The sequence below is a fragment of the Ursus americanus genome, chromosome 20, assembly GCF_024610735.1.
Source record: "Ursus americanus isolate L20-20 chromosome 20, mUrsAme1.1.p, whole genome shotgun sequence".
NCBI lineage: Eukaryota > Metazoa > Chordata > Mammalia > Carnivora > Ursidae > Ursus > Ursus americanus.
The window spans coordinates 28,360,878-28,382,327 of record NC_142146.1 but is presented as its reverse complement, the minus strand read 5'-3'; the positions used below and the strand labels follow the sequence as shown (position 1 = coordinate 28,382,327).

At 35.7% G+C, this 21,450-nt stretch overlaps 1 protein-coding gene across 4 annotated transcripts in view; it reads right to left on the bottom strand.

Moving 5' to 3' along the window:
- The window catches only part of ATP2C1 (ATPase secretory pathway Ca2+ transporting 1), a 166,610-nt gene that overhangs the window by 110,711 nt on the left and 34,449 nt on the right, over positions 1-21,450 (bottom strand). The window lies entirely within an intron of this gene.

Sequence of the window (21,450 nt, the reverse complement as noted above, 5' to 3'; positions counted from 1 at the left end):
TAATTAATTCGAATAAGTTCATACTTAAGTCCCTTTCCTGATTTCTACTTGGGGGAAAAACCCTCCTGTCATCCAAAGTAACTAATGAGCTTCAAAGGAAGATGCAATGATCCAACTGCTTTCACTTAAATGTATATTATCTATTTGCTCTGCATTATATATAACTACAGAATACTTATATGGTTCTGATACTTGCTTGTGAATAATTGAGTTCTTTCTATTGAAATATATGTTCTTATGAAGAAGAGAGGTGGTGGGGCACCTGGGTGGCTGGGTTGGTTAAGCGTCCAATTCGATTTCAGCTCAGGTCATCATCTCAGGGTCCTGAGATCGAGCCCCATGATGGGCTCCCCACTCAGCTCAGAGTCTACTTGTCCCTCTCCCTCTATCCCTCCCCTCACTCACTTGTGCTCTCTCTCTCTGTAAAATAAATAAAAACTTAAAAAAAAAAAAAAGAGAGGCAGAAGGGAAAAGGGCAATCAAAAATCACTTAGTCCAGCAAGCTATTTATTCCTCAGTATCTATCTGCATAACATATCATTTATATCACTTCATTAGTAACTCACATGCATATTTTAAATTCCTTGTTTCAATCTCCAATCTTTTTAAGTTACAATCAAAGATACCCAAAAATGATACTATTAAACCCAAAGTGGCCAAAAATAATTTGGCATGAATCAGTAATTTGAATAGATTTTTAGTTGTAAAATTAGCTATGAAACTTCCAAGGACATTTTCATTTAAAAAGATGAGCTATTTGATTTTAGAAGATTCACAAGAAACATGGTGTTTTTGTTATTTTGAAACTTTGAGTTTAAAAAAATGTCTAAGCTCTGGAATCTGCATACTGGTAGTATATGTTATCACAGTAGTAGTTTGAGGAGGTATAACAGGAAAAGGACTCTTAGTAAGTGGAAGAGATGGAGATTTACACTTCTCACTAGCTAAGCACCAGTGGTGATGCTAAGTACTTCTATTCACGCAATCCTTAGAAAATTCTTTGAAAGGGCCATTATTTTTCCTATTGTGTAAATAAGAAAATCAAAGGCTGTAGAAGTAATTTGCCCAAGACAAAAAGAAACTATCAAAGTTGGTAAGTGGTACAGCCAAGAACTAAGCCAATGTCTAACACTAAAGCCCTCATTTTTTTTTTTAAAGTAAGCTGGACGCTAAAGTGGGGCTTGAACTCACGATCCCAAGATCAAATCACATGCTCCACTGACTGAGCCAGCCAGGAACTCCCTAAAGCCCTCTTTCTTAATGACTACACTATATTTAAATTAATCATATAACCCACAAATTTCCAAGTAAATCAACTTTAGAGGACTAATTTTACTATGGTGAAACTAGATTTAAAATCGAACAATAGGGATTCTGGGAAGATGGATGGTGGAGTAGGAAACAACCAGGAATCTATTTCCCTACCTAGATAACCAACATGCTGGCAAAATCTCTCTGATGTAACTATTTTAGAATACAAGAATCCATGAAAAGCTCACAACTTCCACAAAACTCGAATGGGGTAAACTGCAATTTATTTCAGTCCATTTCAGCTCTTAGCACAATAGCAGCTACTCATCCTGCACGCACACGCGCGCGCACAAACACACACACACACACACACACACACACACACACACACAACCCATCTCTCATCCCCCAGCCCCTAGCAGGCAGCTGTGCACATATTCCTGGAGAGCTTGCACATAAATGACGGTAGTGAGTGAGCAAAAAGCACCTGTCCTCCAAATATTGGGATCTCTGTGCTATGATCCCTGATGGCTAATTATGATCACAGAGGCACAAAGAGGCAGCTGGCCAGCAACTGGCCAGTAACTGTAGTTCCACCTCTCCACATTGTTGCAAACCTCTCCCCCTCCAGCTGAAGTAACTTCCAGAGGATTTAAAGTGCCAGCAACCACTCTTTTCTCCCATTCATTTTTCTCCTTTCCCCTTTTGAGAGCAAGACACTAAAGACGAGGACATTTAAAAGCAACCGCATATATGAAGAAATTAAAAGTCACTGTGAATTCCCAAGAAAATGCACAGGCTCAGAAGAGACCTGAGAAGACCTTAAATTTACACCTCAGGCTGATCACTGACATAAAAGTCACCAAAACAAAACAAAACAAAAACTGTGGAAGAGGAAGTAGAATCCAATTTTCAGAGTTACATTACTAGAGTCACATGTCCAGTTTTCAACAACAAACAACACACAAGGCATACAAAGAAACAGAAAAGTATGGTATATTCAAAGGAAAAAATAAACAGAAACTGTCCCTAAATAGGACTTGATGGTGGACCTATTAAACAAAGACTTAAAATAATGATCTTGAAGATACTCAAAAAACTGAAGATGTGGACAAGTCAAGAAAACAATGTAGGAGCAGTAAAGAGATATAAATCCTAAAAAGAAACCAGAAAGAAATTCTGGAGCTGAGAAGTACAATAACTGAAATAAAAAATTCACTAAAGAGATTTGAAGACTCATTTGAGCAGGCAGAAGAAACAGTGACCTTGAAGATAGGACAATAGAAATTTAGAATGTGAGAAACAGAAAGAACAAAGAATAAAGAAAAGTGAACACAGCATAAGGGACCTAAGGGACAACATCAGGAAGACCAATATAGATCATTACGGGAGTCCCAGACAGGGAATAGAGAAAGGGGCAGAGAGACTATCTGAAAACACAATAGTCAAAAACTTCCCAAATTCGATGAATCACAAATATAAACATCTAAGAAGTTCAATGAACTCCAAGTACAATGAACTCAAAGAGATCCATACAGAGACACACCATACTCAAAAACCAAACACAAAGAGCGAATCTTGTAAGCATCAAGAGAAGCTACTTCTCATATACAAGGAATCATCAATAAGATAATCAGATTACCCATCAGAAACTTTAGAGGCCAGAAAGCAGTGGACCAGCATATTATAAAGAAAAGAAAAAAAAAGAATTAAAGAAAGAGAGAGAAGAAAAGAGAATAAAGAACCCTGTATTTAACAAAATTGAGGGAGAAATTAAGGTACTCCCTGATAAACAAAAGTTGAGGGAGTTCATTACCACTAGACCTGCCCTGCAAGAAATGCTAAAGAAAGATCTGCAAATTGAAATAAAATGACACTAAACAGTAACTTGAAGAAATAAAAATCTCAATAAAGGCAAATACACAGGTAATTATAAAAACCAGTGCTATTGTAACTTTGGTTAATAATTCCATTTTTTGTTTTCTACATGATTGAAGGGACTAATAAATTTTTCAAAAAACAATTATTACTCTAAAAGCTAGTATTATTGTTAACCTTCGTTTGTAACTCCACATTTTGTTTCCTTCATGATTTGAGACACTAGTGGATTTTTTTAATTATGTTTTTGGACATACATTGTATAAAATGTAATTTGAAAACATCAGCACTGAAAAGAGGGTGGAGTACAAAGGAGCAGAGTTTGTATATGCTAATGAAGTGAAATTGGTATAAATCCAAATTAGAGCATTATAACTTTAGGTTGTTAAATGCAATCCTCATGACAACCACAAAGAAAATAACTATAGGATATACACAAAAGGCAATGAGATAGGACCTTCAGTATTTCACTACAAAAAACCAACTCAACACAAAACGCAATTAATGACGGAATTAAGGGACAAAAAAGCTGTAAGGCATAGCAAAATGACAGAAGTCCCTATTATTCAGTCAGCCTTAAAAAGGGAAGGAAATTAGTATGGTACAATATAGATGAACTTTGAGGACATCACACTAAATGAAATAAGTTAGTCACAAACACTCTGTATAATTCCACTTATATGATGAATTTAGAATAGGCAAATTCATAGAGACAGAAAGTAGAATAGAGCTTACCAGGGGCTGGGAAAACTGAAGAACGACAAGTTAGTGTTTAATAGGTACAAAGTTTCGGTTGGGGTGATAGGAAAGTTTTGGACACAGGCAGTGGTGATGGTTGAAGAACACCATGAATGTACTTAATGACACTGAATTGTATACTTAAAAGTGGTTAAAATGGCAAATTTTATATTACATATATTTTATAATTCTTAAAAAATTAATAATGTAAAATACCAAAAACCACTGAATTGTATACCTTAAATGCAAGAACTATATGGTCTCTGAATGTGTACCTCAGTAAAGCTGAGGGTTTTTTAAAAAACATTAAAAGCTTCTTAACCAAAAACAACGTTGGTGCAAAGAAGTTTCTCACCCTCATCCCGCCCCCCCCCCCAAACAGACCCCAAAATCTTGGCTACTGCAGAAGATTTTTAGAAATTGTAAAAAGGAGAAAATAGCAACCATTTAAAACCAGTCTGTGTCTAAGAATTTCTCACAAGGTTAGAATACTAAGATTGTAGAGTCTTCTAACACCAACAAAATATTTTATAAATACTGTCACATACCCAAATAAAACCACATAGGCTAAACTAAAAACACAGGTAGATCTCTGGCTAGGAGAACCAACAATATTAATAACTCAGTACATATGTGCCACTAGGCTCTACCCTGTTTAATGTTTTATCATTAACTCAGACAAATACCTAAGTAGCATGCTTATCCAAGATGACATCAACTTAAAGCTGGAGAAAGGCAGCAACCTTGCTTCATAATTCAAATGAGGTTATCAGGTTGAACCAATGAGTACAGACAATATACCATTACCTTCACATTTGCAAAAGCATATATATACTTTATTAGAGATAGATGTAAAAAAACAAATCTCAAAGTACAACTATTAAAAGCACCAGATGATAAGACTCTAAAATAACAATTCAGAAAATTACATACGTTAGGTTGACCTAATACACCACTTAAAGAGCTATAAAATTATTCTTAGTGTAATATTATAGCTAAAATGGTAAACATCAGGAGCGCCTGGGTGGCTCAGTCGTTAAGCATCTGCCTTCAGCTCAGGGCGTGATCCCAGAGTCCTGGGATCGAGCCCCACATTGGGGTCCCTGCTCCGCTGGGAGCCTGCTTCTTCCTCTCCCACTCCCCCTGCTTGTGTTCCCTCTCTCGCTGGGTGTCTCTCTCTCTGTCAAATAAATAAAAAATAAAATAAAATCTTAAAAAAGGTAAACATCATCTTAGAATTATTAGAAGTACAGCTTTTAGACCAAGTGAGTAATGGCTCCAGAGTACTATACAATCCAACTACACTTTGAGGATTCTATACCCACGTTCGAGCACCACTAGGGCCTGCTAAAATGTAACTTATATGATGACAATTCCGGAAATGAGAACTTATAAAGATTGTTGGAATAAGTAATGACTGCTTGGTCTAGGGAAGAGAATTAAGAAGGGCAGTGCAAGGACCATTAACTGGATTACACTAAATTTCTAAATAAATAATGAATGTGAGGCACCTTCAAATATTTTAAGGACTGTTACACAAAACAATATTCTGCCTATATTAAGGACACAACCAGTGCCAAAACACAAAAGTATGTGTTCCAATCACCAAAAACTTACTAGGAGATGCTATTGGTGATTATATGGCGTGGGAAGTTGGTCCCCTTAAACTCTAATATTCTAGAAATCGTCTGGCAGAGCACAGAGTGATACCACTGCTTCCTCACTGTCCGTGGTACTAGTTTCTGACAATGAATAAGCAACCTCTGTCAAGCAAGATAATGCAAAATGGTTACCTTTCATGCTGAACTGTAAGTTCCAGGATATGGACTCAAAACAACAGTAACACAATTAGGCTCCAATGCAGACAAGCACTTATATATTCCTCATTTGACAAATTAAAAACTAACACAATCCCAAATCACAATTATAAATCATACTTTTCTTCCATACCTTTAAATGCTTGGAAACGAAAGAGAAGGCTCTAAATGCTATTAAACATTTGTACTCAAGAGCTAATTCTAACCCATTTTCACTAGAGGAATACAAATTTTAAAAATGCATTTACTTCTAGCAACCAACAGAAACCATACAAAAAATACTCAACTTGACAGAATAAATCTCTTATTCCTAAATAGAATATTTTTAATTACACTGTCATTTTTAATGATTTTTAAAAAATGAAATCCTGCTGTTTTTAGGGTCAAGTAATAAGAAGGTTTAATGTAACAAGTCCATCTCCCCAGTCCAACTGCCCAGAAGTAATCTCTGTTAGCTATTTCTGTGTATACTGCTATTTTCTACACGTATGTTACAAGTTTTTGTTTTTTGTTTTGTTTTTAATCACAAATAGGACTATGTAACTACAATTTGTTTTTTTTCACTCAATACATCTTGGACCTCATTCTATTTCACCACACATACTACCTGCCTTTTTTTTTTTTTTTTTAAGTATAACTGACATACAATATCCTATTAGTCTCAGGTGTACATAGTGATTTGATGAGCAGAAAATGGTTATTTAAGTTTATATAAGAAATGATCCCAATGATAAATAAGTCTTGTTACCATTTCACCATACGAAAGTTATTAAAATATTACTGACTGTATTCTCTGTGCTGTACGTACATACACACACACACACACACACACACCTCCATCCACTGATCGACTGATGGACACTGTGTTTGCTTCCACATCTTCGCTACCGTAAAGGAACAAAGGGGTGCGTATACTCTTCAAATTAGTGTTTGCATTTTCTTCAAATACCCACAAGTGGAACTGCTGGGACATATGGTAGTTCTGTTTTTGAGGAACCTCCATACTTTTTTCCACTGTGCCCACACCAATTTACTCCTAACAGTGTGTAAGGGTTCCTTTTTCTCCATATTCTTGCTAACACTTGTTATTTTTTGTCTTTTTGATAAAAGCCAATCTAACAGTTGGGAAGTGATATCTCATTGTGGTTTTGATCTGCATTTCCCTGATGATTAGTGATATTGAGCATCTTTTCATGTGCCTGTCGGCCATCTGTATGTTTTCCTTGGAAAAATATTTATTCATGTCCTCTGCCTATTCTCTAATCAGGTTGGGTTTTTTGGTATTAAGTTGTGCAAGCTCTTTACATATTTTTGATATTAACCCCTTATTGGAAGTATGATTTGCAAGTATCTTCTCCCATTTAGTAGGCTGCCTTTTCGTTTCATTCATCTCCTTCACTGTGCAAAAGCTTTTTAGTTTGATGTAATCCCACATGTTTACTTTAGCTTTTGTTACCCCTATCTGAGGAGACCAGTCCAAAAAATACTACGACCAACATCAAAAAGCTTGCTCCCTGGGGCGCCTGGGTGGCACAGCGGTTAAGCGTCTGCCTTCAGCTCGGGACGTGACCCCGGCGTTATGGGATCAAGCCCCACATCAGGCTCCTCCGCTATGAGCCTGCTTCTTCCTCTCCCACTCCCCCTGCTTGTGTTTCCTCTCTCGCTGGCTGTCTCTATCTCTGTCGAATGAATAAATAAAATCTTAAAAAAAAAAAAAAGCTTGCTCCCTGTGTTTTTTTCCTAAGAGTTTTATGATTTCAGGTTTAACATTCAAGTCTTCAATCCACTTGGAATTTATTTTTGTATATGATATGAGACAGTGGTCCAGTTTCATTCTTTTGCATGTAGCTGCCCAGTTTTCCCAACCATCACTTGTTGAAAAGGCTCTTTCCCCCACTGTATATTCTTGCCTCCTTTGTTATAAATTAATTGACCACATAAGTGTATGTTTATTTCTGGACTCTTTATTCTATTCCAGTGATCTGTGTCTGTTTTCATACCAGTATCATACTGTTCTGAATACAAGAGTTTTGGATTAGTTTGAAATCAGGGGCCTCTTTTTTTTTTTAAATGGCTCACAGAACACTTCATTATAAGGTAGCACCTCTATTTAACTAGTCCTCTTGATGACAGACATTTGGGTTATTCCCATCTTTTGTTTTTATAAATGCTGCTGTAATAAACATCTTTGTACAAAATCTCTTTGTATGCTCATGCACGTACAGATAGAAAGACACATTCCTGGACATAAAACTGTGGGGTGTATTTTTTATTCTGATAGCTTTGCTAAATAGTTCTCCAAAAGGACTGCGTCTAGTGAACTCCTAACAACAGTCAGGAGCTTCTGTTTTCCCTGCAGTCTAACCAGGAGTAAGCATCAACACAGTGTTAAATCTTTGACAATTTGATAAGCAGAAAATGGTTATTTAAGTTTATATTTCTTTATTACTGAGGTCAAGCACTTTTTCATATATCTTTTGGCCATCTGCAACCTTTTTCTGTGAAACACTTGTTCATGTCCTTCTTCCTGGCTATTTTCCCGTACAAGTTATTGCCTATTTTGTATAGATTTTTAAAGAGCCTTCTGTAGGAAAGTAGTCTTTGTCATTTGTTTCAAGTGTTTTTATCATTGGTTTGCATCTATTTTTTACTATCTTTTTAAATTTTTACATGATCATGTATTTCAATTTTTTATTATGGTTTTGAGATTTTATTTCATGCTAGTTTTTTTAAAAGAACCTTCCTCCTTCCAGCTTTACATTTTTTCCCTAAAAGTTAGCTAAATGTCCCTATCCCATTTATTGAATAATGTATCTTTTCCCCCACTAAGTTATTCTCTGAGGAGGAGGGCAAAGAAGGGAGTAATAAAATAAGACCATTCCAACTTTTAAAGCCATTTTGTACATTACCTAAAATAAACTGACACCCAAATGTTTATAAAATCTTATGTTTGTAGCTATATAGAAGTATTACATCCTCAAAGTATAATTATTTCAATGCATTATCTGTGAAAATTACAACTGCCTTTTTCTACAGAAATGGGCAAACCAATTCTAAAATTCATACGAAAATGCAAGGGACTCAAAATAAACAAAAAAAAAATCTTGAAAAAGGACAAAGTTGGTGAACTCATACTCCCGAGTTTCAAAACCTGCTGTATAAGCCATGGTTATCCAGTGTGGTAATGGCATCAGGCCATATAGACCAATGAAACAGAACTGAAAGTCTAAAAACAAACCCATGGTCAATTGATTTTTAACAAGAGTGCCAACACAATTCACTAGAGAAATGGTGTTGGGATACCTGGCTATTTCATGCCAAAGAATAAAATTGGACCATCACCTCACACCACATACAAATAGTAACTCGAAGTGGATCAAGTGTGAAAGCTAAACTACAAAATTCTTAGGAAAAAAACATAGATCTTTGTCACCCTAAATCAGGCAGTGGTTCTTAGATATAACATCTAAAACATAAACAACAAAAGAAAAAAATAACAAACTGGACTTCATCAAAATTTTTAAACTTTGTACTATAAAAGACACCGTCAAGAAAATGAAAAGAATTACAATTACCAAAAAAATAGAAAAAAGAAAATGAAAAGACAAACCGTAGAATGGGAGAAATATTTGCAAATCATATGTCTGATCAGGGTATCATAAACACTGTGTAGTAAACACCCATGCATAAACCTCGTTGTATGCTTGTGCAAGTACAGGTATAAGATATATTTCTTATACCTAGCTGGCTCAGGTGGAGGAGCATGTGACTCTTGATCTCAGGGTCATGAGTTTGAGCTTCAAGTGGGGTGTAGAGATTACCAATAAATAAAACTGAAAAAGATAAAAAAGATATATTTCTATCCAGTACCCAGAATATGTATAGAATCTTATAATTCAACAATAAAAAGTGCAAATAACAGGGACAACTAGGTGGCTCAGTCGGTTAAGCGTCTGCCTTTGGCTCAGGTCTTTATCCCAGGGTCCTGGGATTGAGTCCAACATTGGGCTCCTTGCTCAGGATCCCCCTGCTTGTGTGCTCTCTCTCTCACACAAATAAATAAAATACTTAAAAAAATAATAAAAAATGCAAAAAACAAAATTACAAAAGGGACAAATGGTTTCATGAAACATTTCTCCAAAGATATCCAAGTGACCAATAAGCACATGAAAAGATGGTCAATATCATCAATCATCAAGAAAATACAAATCAAAACCACAACATGATACGATTTCATACCCTTCAGAATAGCAATTAAAAAAAGAAAGAAACAAAATAACAAATGCTGGAGAGGATGTGGAGAAATTGGAAACCTCACACATTGCAAGTGGGAGTGAAAAATGGTGCAACCTCTGTGGGGGTTCCTCAATAAATTAAATATATAATTACCTTATAACCTAGCAATTCCACTATAACTATACACCCAAAAGAACTGAAAACATATATTCACACAAAAACTTGTACATGAATGTTCACAGCAGTATTATTCACAACAGGCAAAAAGTAGAAACAACCCAATGTCCATCAACTGACGAATGGATAAACAAAATGTGGTACAGCCATATAATGGAATATAATTTGACCAAAAAAATAATAAAATGATACAGTCTATAAATGGCCAAATGTTGAAAACATGATGAAGTGAAAGAAGTCAGACAAAAAAGGTCACATATTCATGATTCCATTTACATGAAATATCTAGAATAGGCAAATCCACAGAGACAAAAAGTGGATTAGTAGTTGTCAAGGGCTGGAGAAAGGAGAGAACAGAAAGTGTTTGCTAATGGGTAAGAGGTTCTTTTTGGGGTGATGGAAATGTTCTGGAATTTGCTAATGGGTAAGAGGTTCTTTTTGGGGTGATGGAAATGTTCTGGAATTTGACCCATAACTTTGTGAATATACTAAAACCCACTGAACTATGTATTTTAAAATGGCATATTTTATGGTATGTGAATTATATCTCAAAAATAAAAACCAATAAATGACAAGATCTGCAAAATAATTTAATTTACCCCAGCCTGTAGCTGAATTTGTGTCTAAAACTATGCATCCAGAACAAAGATTTGGTTGAAGACTGATTTCAAACACTTGTGGGACCATAGATAGAATAAATTCCCAAGTGGAGAAAATGTAGAAATGAAAGCCGTAACTAAGGAACCAAGCAAGCAAGCCGAAAAAAATGATCACCAGAGCACAGCTCCTTTCAAGTGAACTGCTATCAGCCAAAACAATTACAGCTGTACCTAACTCTATGCAAGTCCAGTCTGTTTATTTTTTTTCATAATAATATTTTTATTATGTTATTCACCATACAGTACATCCCTGGTTTTTGATGTAAAGTTCCATGATTCATTAGTTGCGTATAACACCCAGTGCACCACGCAATACGTGCCCTCCTTAATACCCATCACTGGTCTATCCCATTCCCCCACCCCCCTCCGCTCTGAAGCCCTCAGTTTGTTTCTCAGAGTCCATAGTCTCTCATGCTTCATTCCCCCTTCTGATTACCCCCCTTTCTTTATCCCTTTCTTCTCCTACCGATCTTCCTACTTCTTAAGTTCCATAGATGAGAGAAACCATATAATTGTCTTTCTCTGCTTGACTTATTTCACTAAGCATTATCTCCTCCAGTGCCGTGCATGTTGCAGCAAATGTTGAGAAATCGTTCTTTTTGATAGCTGAGTAATATTCCATTGTATATAAGGACCACAACTTCTTAATCCAGTCATCTGTTGAAGGGCATCTCGGCTCCTTCCATGATTTGGCTATTGTGGACAATGATGCTATGAACACTGGGGTGCATATGGCCCTTCTCTTCACTACGTCTGTATCTTTGGGGTAAACACCCAGTAGTGCAATGGCTGGATCATAGGGTAGCTCAATTTTTAACTTTTTAAGGGACCTCCACACTGTCTTCCAGAGTGGCTGTACCAACTTGCATTCCCACCAACAATGTAGGAGGGATCCCCTTTCTCCACATCCTCTCCAACAAGTCCAGTCTGTTTAAGAACAGATCTTCAGTACAGAAAAATGGAGGAGGGATAAGGTCACCATTTACTTCAAAAAAAATTTAAGAAACTAAAATCAAACATGATGTGGGAAGATCCAAAAATAAAATACAAACAGTTAATAAATACACCTAATTTCATCATAAATAAGTAATATAACCATACAGAAACAGGGAAAACAAGAACTACTCTAAATAACTTTGGAAAATAGATTTTGACTGTGTACTGTAAAGCTAAAGATAAATATACTCTAGTTTTTAAACATGTCTCACAGGGAAATAGGTTAGCAAGTCTGAAACTACTTCTGTGTGTGTGTATACTATGATTGAACAGGTAAGTAATTATACTGTGGGTAAGAACCAAGTTTCTCACCTTTAAAGAAGAAAGTGACAGGGGAAAAGGCAAAAGGGGAAAAACATCTAGAATGAATCCTGAGGTCATGGTTTTCATTTTATATAGATGGATAGATAAGGAAATAAAAATGTATGTATATATATTACTATAATCTATTTGCTAACTCTATCTACAGAGAGAACCAAGAAACAACGGCACCCTGATTGTACTGAGCACAGTCGACACTCAGATCTTGGTTTCCAGATACCATTCTTCAATAAAATGAACATGCCTTCCTTGGAGAAAGGACTGATTGTGTATGTGGCTGGTATAAAGAGGAAAAACAGATGCACCCATACATCTTCTGGTGCCAGAAAGTAAATTAGAAGTCACAAAATGATGGGGGCATTGTAGACAGGACACAGGAGCAAATTTGAAAGCATTCTCCATAACCAAAGCTGGAATGATTTGAGCAACAAAATATTAAATTTTAACCCAAAGAGTAAAATAAATATCCATAAATCCATGTAAATAAATAACTGAATAATTAATATATGGAGGAAAAGGGACAATTCTTCCTTAACAGAAATCCAGTTAATAAATACAGAAGGGATGAAAGAAACAAAATCATCATTAAGCAAATACCACAGTAGTAATGGCAGTCAGCAAGAACTACTGATAGATGCAAAAACTGGCCTATGAAATGTATGATGACATGCAAGATATTTGCAGTTTCAAAGTACCTCCCCACAAAAGGAAAATATTAATTACAAAGGAATGATTACATTACTAAAGAAATACTACATTTACTATTCATTATAAAAGAAAAAACAGTAACTTTACAGTAGAGAAACCTGCAGACACCACCTTAACCTTAATCATAGTTAACATGACGGGGCATAAGACATACTAATCATGAACATACATCAGACAAATCCAATTGAGGGACATTCTTAAAAAATGACTAGTACTCTTCAAAACTGTCAAGATCCTGAAAGATGAAAAAAAGACCAGAGACTTGAATAGATGGAAAGAAACTAAGCAAATATAATAAACTAAATGCAAGGTGGAATCCAGAATTGTATCCCAGATGAGAAAAAGAATAGTTTACAAACATGAATTTCTTGGTTTTGATGATTATACTATGATTACATAAGATGTTAACATTAGGGAAATTGGGGAAAAGACTTATGAGAACTCTTAATACAAATTTTGCACCTTTGATATGTCTAAAATTATTTCAGTTTAAAAGTTTAAAGATTTTAGAAACACCTCTGAAAGTAAAGCAAATCTTTCTTCTATAATTAGAAGTTGAACAACACTTTAACAACAGTTAAGCAATTACACCTGGAAAGAATTTGTTTTTTGTTGTTTTTTTTTTTTGGACTAAGTTAAAAGGTGGGCGTAATACTCCATTTACTGATATATCAGTTAGCAGAAATTATTCCAAGTCCTGAGACAAATTCAGTACAAAGATGAGGGACGGGCTATCACAGAATCTACATATTTTTTAAAATCTGTCCATTTTGTTATTATCCTACATTAAACATGGAGCTGTTTTTTAAAGCTTTCAGCTAGCAACAATTATTTTACTAGTAATATCACAGTAAAAAAAAAAAAATGTTGGGGACTAGCCAGTAATTCGACTGTAGAAACATATGGTACATTCCTTCATTCCTTCTCCGAGTTCCCGCATTTGTCCAATGGCATTCCTTTCACACAGCAGTTAACTGTTAGGCTTAATTTTACAGGCTCTGGCAACCAAACCCTTATGAAATCAAAGACATGAATGCAGCATCCTTCACACCTGTACTTAACTGACCTAAATGTCTACAGGTACAATAGAGAACCATGTAAGTCCTTAAAAGCAACTTGTGGTCGGGTACAATTTATATCATCGAAAGCTACCAACTTTGAACACTACAGGTTTAAGTTAAATGAGAATTTCTTTGCTACCACAAAATATGTTCTATTATCACTTATACATTATCTTCTATTTTAAGTGGTTCTCCTCAAGTTATTTAATTTTTCTAACCAACTATTTAATGAATGGTATGTTTAAATCATCTCAGTTTAGTATGAGAAATAGAAAGAATGGTATTTATAAATTCCACTGCTATTAATAAAAGAAACACTAGTAAGAGTCCAATAAATTGTTCACTAAACTCAAATACCTTTATCTTTTAATCTCATGTTATAAATGGGGATATTGAAGTATAGTATAGGAAGACTAAACCAATCTTTTCCTAAAAGGAAACAGCAGCAAAGAACTCTTTAAAAATGAGAATGGTACACAACTATGTACATGTAAACAGATTATTAAACACAGTGAGGCTATGGCTCACCTTGAAAAAATACATTTTCAAGGTTATGGTCCTTGTATTAAAATTGAAAATACATGTGTCCTGACTCTAGCATGAGTGAAAGAGCTGGTGGTAATTTCCACAGTTCACAAGAGTAAAAAGATGCTTAAGTAAAAGAAAGCTACCTAATGAAAGGAAGACCTTAACAAGTAAATCTGAGGAAGAGTTCTGACTTGAGAAGAGTCTACTTGAACTTTTGTAAATGGATAAAAAAGGAAAGGCCATTACAGACACAGGTCTGGCATTTTCCAAAGGAAGTAACTTACAACACTTCAGTCTTGATTTCAAAGAACAGTAAAATTGCTTTCAAACAGTAAAAGATCTCACGGCAAGTAAAATTATGAGTTTAACCTCACTGATTAGTAGGTAAAACATTCAATCCAGATTTCAACATTTTTACCTACTGCTAATTACAAATCATGAAATACTCAAGACTCAAAATCATAATGTGATGCAACCATGACAGAATCATTAAGATTATAAAAACTACTATAGGTTTCCGGGGCATTCCACTCACCTCTCAGAAAAATGTGAAGCCCTGAAATTAGAAGTTAATAGAAAATTACAAAAATATTTTCCTCATATTCATCAACCAAGGGGAATTAGCATTTGCTGAGCAGCCCTTTCATGCCAGGCACTTACACACCTTGCTCTATTTAATCCTAACAAGCTTGAAGTAGAGTACATCATCATCCCTTTACAAGTGAGGAAACCAAGGCTTACAGGAGTTAACTTCCAGGCCCTTGGTTAGAACAATGTTTCTCAGATTCAGCACCGTTGACATTTGGGGCCAGTTAATTCCTTGTTGGCGGGTGAAGGGGGAGTGACTGTCTTGTATACAGTAGGATATTTACCAGCATCCCTTGCCTCTCTACTCACTGGATGCCAGTAGCATCCCTCTAGTTGTAACTAAAATATCTCTAGACATTGCCAAATGTCCCTGGAGGGCAAAATCACCCCTAGCTGAGAACCAATAAGTTAAAGTGAAGAAGACAGCACTTTCATTCAATGGACAAGAGCTACATGCCAAATTCTATTCAAAATGAATTAGGGACAACTGAGGGTCTTTGACTCAAGAGCTCACTTTGAACCCTAGTCTTCCAGCCCAATTGGTGTTCAATTTTAAAACCTCCCTCCCTACACAGACCTATGACATTCAAGCCATGACAGTGTGACCTTAGACATACTCTGCCTGGCCTGGCCCCAACTCAGCTAACTCCTCCAACTAGCCAGTGGTACCTCTACATGCTGGCTTAACAGCTTGTAGTCATTCTGACTCAACCTTCCCCTTCATTTCCTGTATCTAATTACTACCCAAGTTCTGCTGGTTTTTCCCAGGAGTAAAATGTCTCTCCCATTCATCCCCACTCTCCATTCCTATCCCTTTAATATAGACACAAGCCCATTTCCCCCTCCTTTTTTCTAGGAACAGAAAAAATCAGAAGGAACTAATCTCTCTTGGTGCCTCAAAGGAATGAAGGGTATACATAAAGATACCATAACTGAATACAAACCTCTAGGGTAGGGGGCTGGCAGACCTTATTAACAGTGGTTGGCAAAGACCACATCCTCTTCTGGAGTGGGAAAAGAAACGAATTTTCCATCTGATCACTGATACTTACTTTTTTTTTTTTTTTTTTTTTGACAGAGCAAGCATGTGCGTGTGCAAGGGACAGAGGAGATAATCCCAAGCAGACTCCACGCCCAGCACATAACCGCACGCAGGGCTCTATCTCAGGACCCTGAGATCATGACCTGAGCCGAAATCAAGAGTCGGACACTTAACCCACTGAGCCACCCAGCACCCCTGATCACTGACACTTTCACAGTCGGACGTTAACTCTCAGTAAATAGCAACCCTGACAAGCATTAAGAAAAGGACATAGAGATTAGCTTGCATGCCATTAAAAAGTGGCTTTCATGCTATTTCTGGCACTTGTGCCATGAACAGCTTTTGCCTGCTCTTAGGGAATGTACAATTGACATTCAACAGAAAAGAGAGGGGAGATTCCCAAAGAAAATTTGATACAACTAACCTTCCTGCCTCTCCCAATATATAAATCCAGATGAAGGTAGGTAAAGCAAACATTTCACTATGGAAAGTCTAAAAGAAATGGTCAAACAAAATCTAATGAAATAATTGCAAAGGCACATAAAGATATATTCACAACATAAATGAACATATAGCACCAAGAGGCTAATTTATTTATACTGCAAATGAGAGGCTCTGATTTAAGATAAAAAGAAATCAGGACCTGTTTTAAAGTTTATCTGTCCCTTAGGCAGGGAACAGAATTTAATTGTATTAATGAACCTTAGGAAATACTTTATCCTTTTTTAAGACTCCACAATCAAGATAACTTAAATCCAATATCTGAAATTCACAACCTAATCAAAAGTTTTAAGTTATACTTCCCAGTTTTAAAAAATATTCAAGAAAATTATAATAGGTGACATCATAAATATTTCTGCTTCTGTTATCATTTCTGAGTTTTCCTATAAAGTGAAAAATATATTTAATGTCAGAATCCTACTGCTATTCCAACTTTTTCAGGTCCTTCAAGTAAATAAGTAAGTGAAAATAACTTCTACAAGGATGTTCCCATGTCTTAGAGTTTTCAGAAGGAATAAAGACATGTCATACATATCCTGTTTAGGACAACACCTTTATGAAAAGATGGAGAGTCAAGCCAAAATGCTTTAATTAAGCAACTATAATTAATAGATATGTTAAATAATTCCAATGCACACATTCTCTATTATCTGAAGTAGAAAGAAAAAGCAGGGAATGAAGCTGAATTAGATGCCCAGTTACAGCCTTCTTAAGAAGCTGCTTTTGACCCACACTATATGACTTACTTTCTGGCTCTATCTAACCTATGATACCGTACCCTTGTAACATTTCACTCAAATTTTTTCTAAATGTATCCAATAAGCTTAGCCTAAACTAACCTCATTCAACATAATTTGAGTAATTTCCTCGTAATTCCAAGATTTATGCTTTTGTCAATAGTAACTTAAAGCCTTGAAGATGGAAGACATAATTAACAAACGCATATAAATACCAACCATAAAAATTCAAAAGGAAATGCATCAATTCGGCCTGACATTTCTCTTTCAGAAAGTACTTTCCTGTACAATATCATAGCATTAATACAGAGCTCACCCAGTTTTTACTTTACTGCCTTTTACCAACACTTGTCCATATGAAAATCATAAAGATAATCTTGTCACAACTGAAGCCTCAAATCACTATAAAAAGAATGTGTCTTTTAACAAAGTAAATATTGGAGGACCTTTTGAACTGATGACCCTTAAGAGCTGTTTCAGATGTTACATGTAACAACTATGTAATTTAAAATTCACACCAGCTAACTTTACCAAGCTATGGTATTCTTTCCAGCTTTAAAACAAAATATAACTTAGTTCACATATTATGGTTAACCAAGATCTCAAAAGAAAAACAGCCTTGAGCCCCAAAGGGTGTGTTCCTAGGAGACTATTTTGATCAGCACTGCTTCAGTTAACAGTTTGATTCTGCTGACATTAAATGAATGATAAAAACATTAAGACAAATCAAGTATTTAGGATTCAACTGTAGACAGCTATTGCTTACAAATAATCTCTGCAGCATCCTTCCTCTGGGTTAAATTACTACATTTTATAAGATGCTGTTACATACATAACCTTTTCAATTTCAACTCTTTTCTAAAAATATTAAGAATATTACTTTATTGACAAAAGTGCAAACAAAATACGTTTTCCACACCTAAAGATATAAAATACGTTTATAATCTAGCTTCCTATTACTAGTCAAAGGAAGGCAATTATGGTCGTTTCTCCTGTTTTCCTCACAGTTCCTCCAACTATCCTTACCCTAACACACAATCTTTTGAGACATTCTTAGATGATTAACAATTTGACCAAGAAACTATTTTAAAAGTGTAAATAAACATACTATATTTCCAAAGGCTATCCAAAGAGATCAGGGGAATTTATTCCAGACCTATTAGCCCTGCCTCAAGCTAAAAATTAAACATGTCCTGAAATCTTGAAGATTATTACATTTTTATCCACTAGTCAAAGAAATAAAGCGATATCAGTTTCAGGTACATTAAATTCATACTTTTCTATGAGAAAGGCTAAATTTATTCCAAAGGGGGAAAAAAACATTACTGGGAAGAAGAAACTATCTGCAAAATTCTCCAGCTAGAAATACCTTTCTTAGTAAGCCATCCCTTTAAGCACAAATACTTAATTTTTTAACAATCAGGAAAAGAGCCATTTATTTGTATATCTCAGATTCCTAGGTGGTATCTAAATTCAAAATATACATGCAAAAAGGAGTTCCAAACATGCAAAAGGAGTTCCACAAAGGGATGTCTAGGACCAATCCCTGAAACTCCAGGAAATTAACACTTCAAATACTTCCTATGACTGGCAGGAAATATTCACAAAGCATTCTACAGGCCAAGGCTAAAAATGAGGTAAGCTTTGCTGATACAGTTTAAGTGAGACATGGGAGAATGGTCCAGAAAAACTGAAACTGAACTGACAAAGAAAATTACCACCATTGTTGAAAGGAAGAACCACAAGGATGAAGTCATGCCCTCCAACAACCACTGCAGACATGACACACTACCTAAGAACCTTCATGCTAATGCCCCTGGGAGCCACTATCAATTCTACCCCATACATACCTAGAGATGTAATTTATCTACATACCTACTAGAGGAGTCTCTTTTTGGGGAACAGTAGCAATCTCACAATCATTAATGCATGCTAACCATGTGTCAACCACCATTCTGGGCACTTTACATACCACGTTTCATTTATTCCTCACATCAAACCTCCATTTACAGATGGGAAAACTTAGAAACACAGTATAACTCATCAGATTTTTTTGGAAGAGGAAAAAGTTACCTGCCAGGATTCAAATCCAAACCTGTCTCCTTCCACACTGGCCCCTGGTTTCTTGCTGGAGACCTAACTTTCTCTACAGAATTACAGCCATAACACTATAGAAAATTCTGTAGTGACTCACCTATTTCCTAACTAATAACAGCAACTTCACCTATTTCCTAACTAATAACAGCAACTTCATACAGAGCATTTTGGCTACTACTGTTCCTCCTTTCAATATTCAGCTATCATAAGATTAATGCCAGATGGCATAATAGTATGCAAACGCCGGGTTAGGCTATTTATAATAATCATTTACTGAGCACTTACTATGTGCCAGATACTATGTGCCAATCTCATATGGGGGGTGCCTGGGTGGCTCAGTTGGTTAAGCATCTGCCTTAGGCTCAGGTCATAACCCCAGGGTCCCTGCTCAGCAGGGACTCTGCTTCTCCCTCTCTCTCTGCCCCCGCCCTCTGCTCCTTTTCTCTTTCTCTCTCTCAAATAAATAAAATCTTAAAAAAAAAAAAAAAAAAACCTCATCTGGTAGGTCCTATCAGTACCCTTATTTTATAGATGAAGAAACTATAGCACAAAAAGCCAAATTATGCTAAGTGGGGATCTGGCATTCAAATCAGGTTGCCAGGCTCCACAGCACATGCTCTTAAATTCCTTCCTCTCCCCCAAGTTTCTGATTTCACCCTCTTAACTATGTAAACTAAGTATTATCAATCCCAATTTATAGATGAGGAAATAGAAGCTAAGAAAGGTGAAGTAGGGTTAACCCTTGAACACGGATTTGAACGGTGCAGGTTCACTTACATCAAGATTTTTTATAGTACAGTAAATGTATTTTCTCTTCTTTATAATTTTCTTAACATTTTCTCTAGCTTACTTTCTTGTAAGAATACAGTATATAATACATATACAAAATATGTGTTAATTGACTTTGTTATCAATTATCATATGGCTTCCAGTCAACAGTAAGCTATTAGTAGTTAAGTTCTGGGGGAGTCAAAAGTTATAGTACATTTTCAACTGGGGGAGGTGGCGCCCCTAAACCCCACATTGTTCAAGAGTCAACTGTAATTTGCTTTAAGTCTCACAACTTTTAGTGGTTAAGACATGGTTTGAATCCACTTTTTTTTCACACTCCCAAGATACTGATATACCATGTCAAAGGAGAATACCAACTATAAAAAGAAAAACAATAATATTCTATGTATTTCAAAACAGTCCACTGAAAATTCCAGGTTATACACAAATTCTTCTTAAAGATGTTTAAATATGAGAAAAGAAACAATGTTATGATAATGACAAACTGCCCAAAAAAGGCCTGATTACCCCTGCAAGTTGTTAAGAACTGTATCTTTTACTACGAGGCCAAATAATACAAACTCAGTCAGACACAAGCATGTACCATGCTCCCATCTCACCACCACTCCTTCTCACGTCAATAGATAATATGAGAGTCAGCTTTACTAGTCATGTTCCTTTTACTAAGAGATCAAGAAACAAAAGCAACCTCTAAGAATACACCTACTTTAGGCTACTCTCTTAAATCTGGTAACACTCTTGAAAGCAGAAGTTACTGATGCTATCTAAGATACAACTAACAAGAAACAGGTATATGAGTGCATTTAATATTCTTTGTCTCTTGTGAAGAAAGGATTTGTCTTTCTGAAATCTGTAAACCAAGACAAAGAAGAGAAAGCCTCAGAAAATTGATTTTTCCTTAACACCAGACAAAAACATTACTGCTTTCAAATGCTGTTTCTAAAGACCCAATTAGACGGTATAACTCCTCTGCAGTTATATACTTTAGTACTTCAGAAAAGGTTTTCCACCAATTATCCATCTAGAGTAAAACTGAGCAATATAATTGTGCCTCTTGTATTTCCCACATGTCCAGGGGTCTCATGAAGTAAAACAAATTATGCATATAAGAAACATCTATCCTAAAATTACCAGTTCTACTTAGGACAATTGAGCTTACATTCTCAAAAACGGAAAAACAAGTGAGAAAGCAACAGATAAACCCCATTGCATCTCCTCTGTACCAGTTATAGATTTTAAAAACCGTAAGATACAAGAAGACAAATTGTAATTTGTAAGTATCTTTCATACATCTTGCAGACCAGAGGGGAAAAGAAAAGAAAG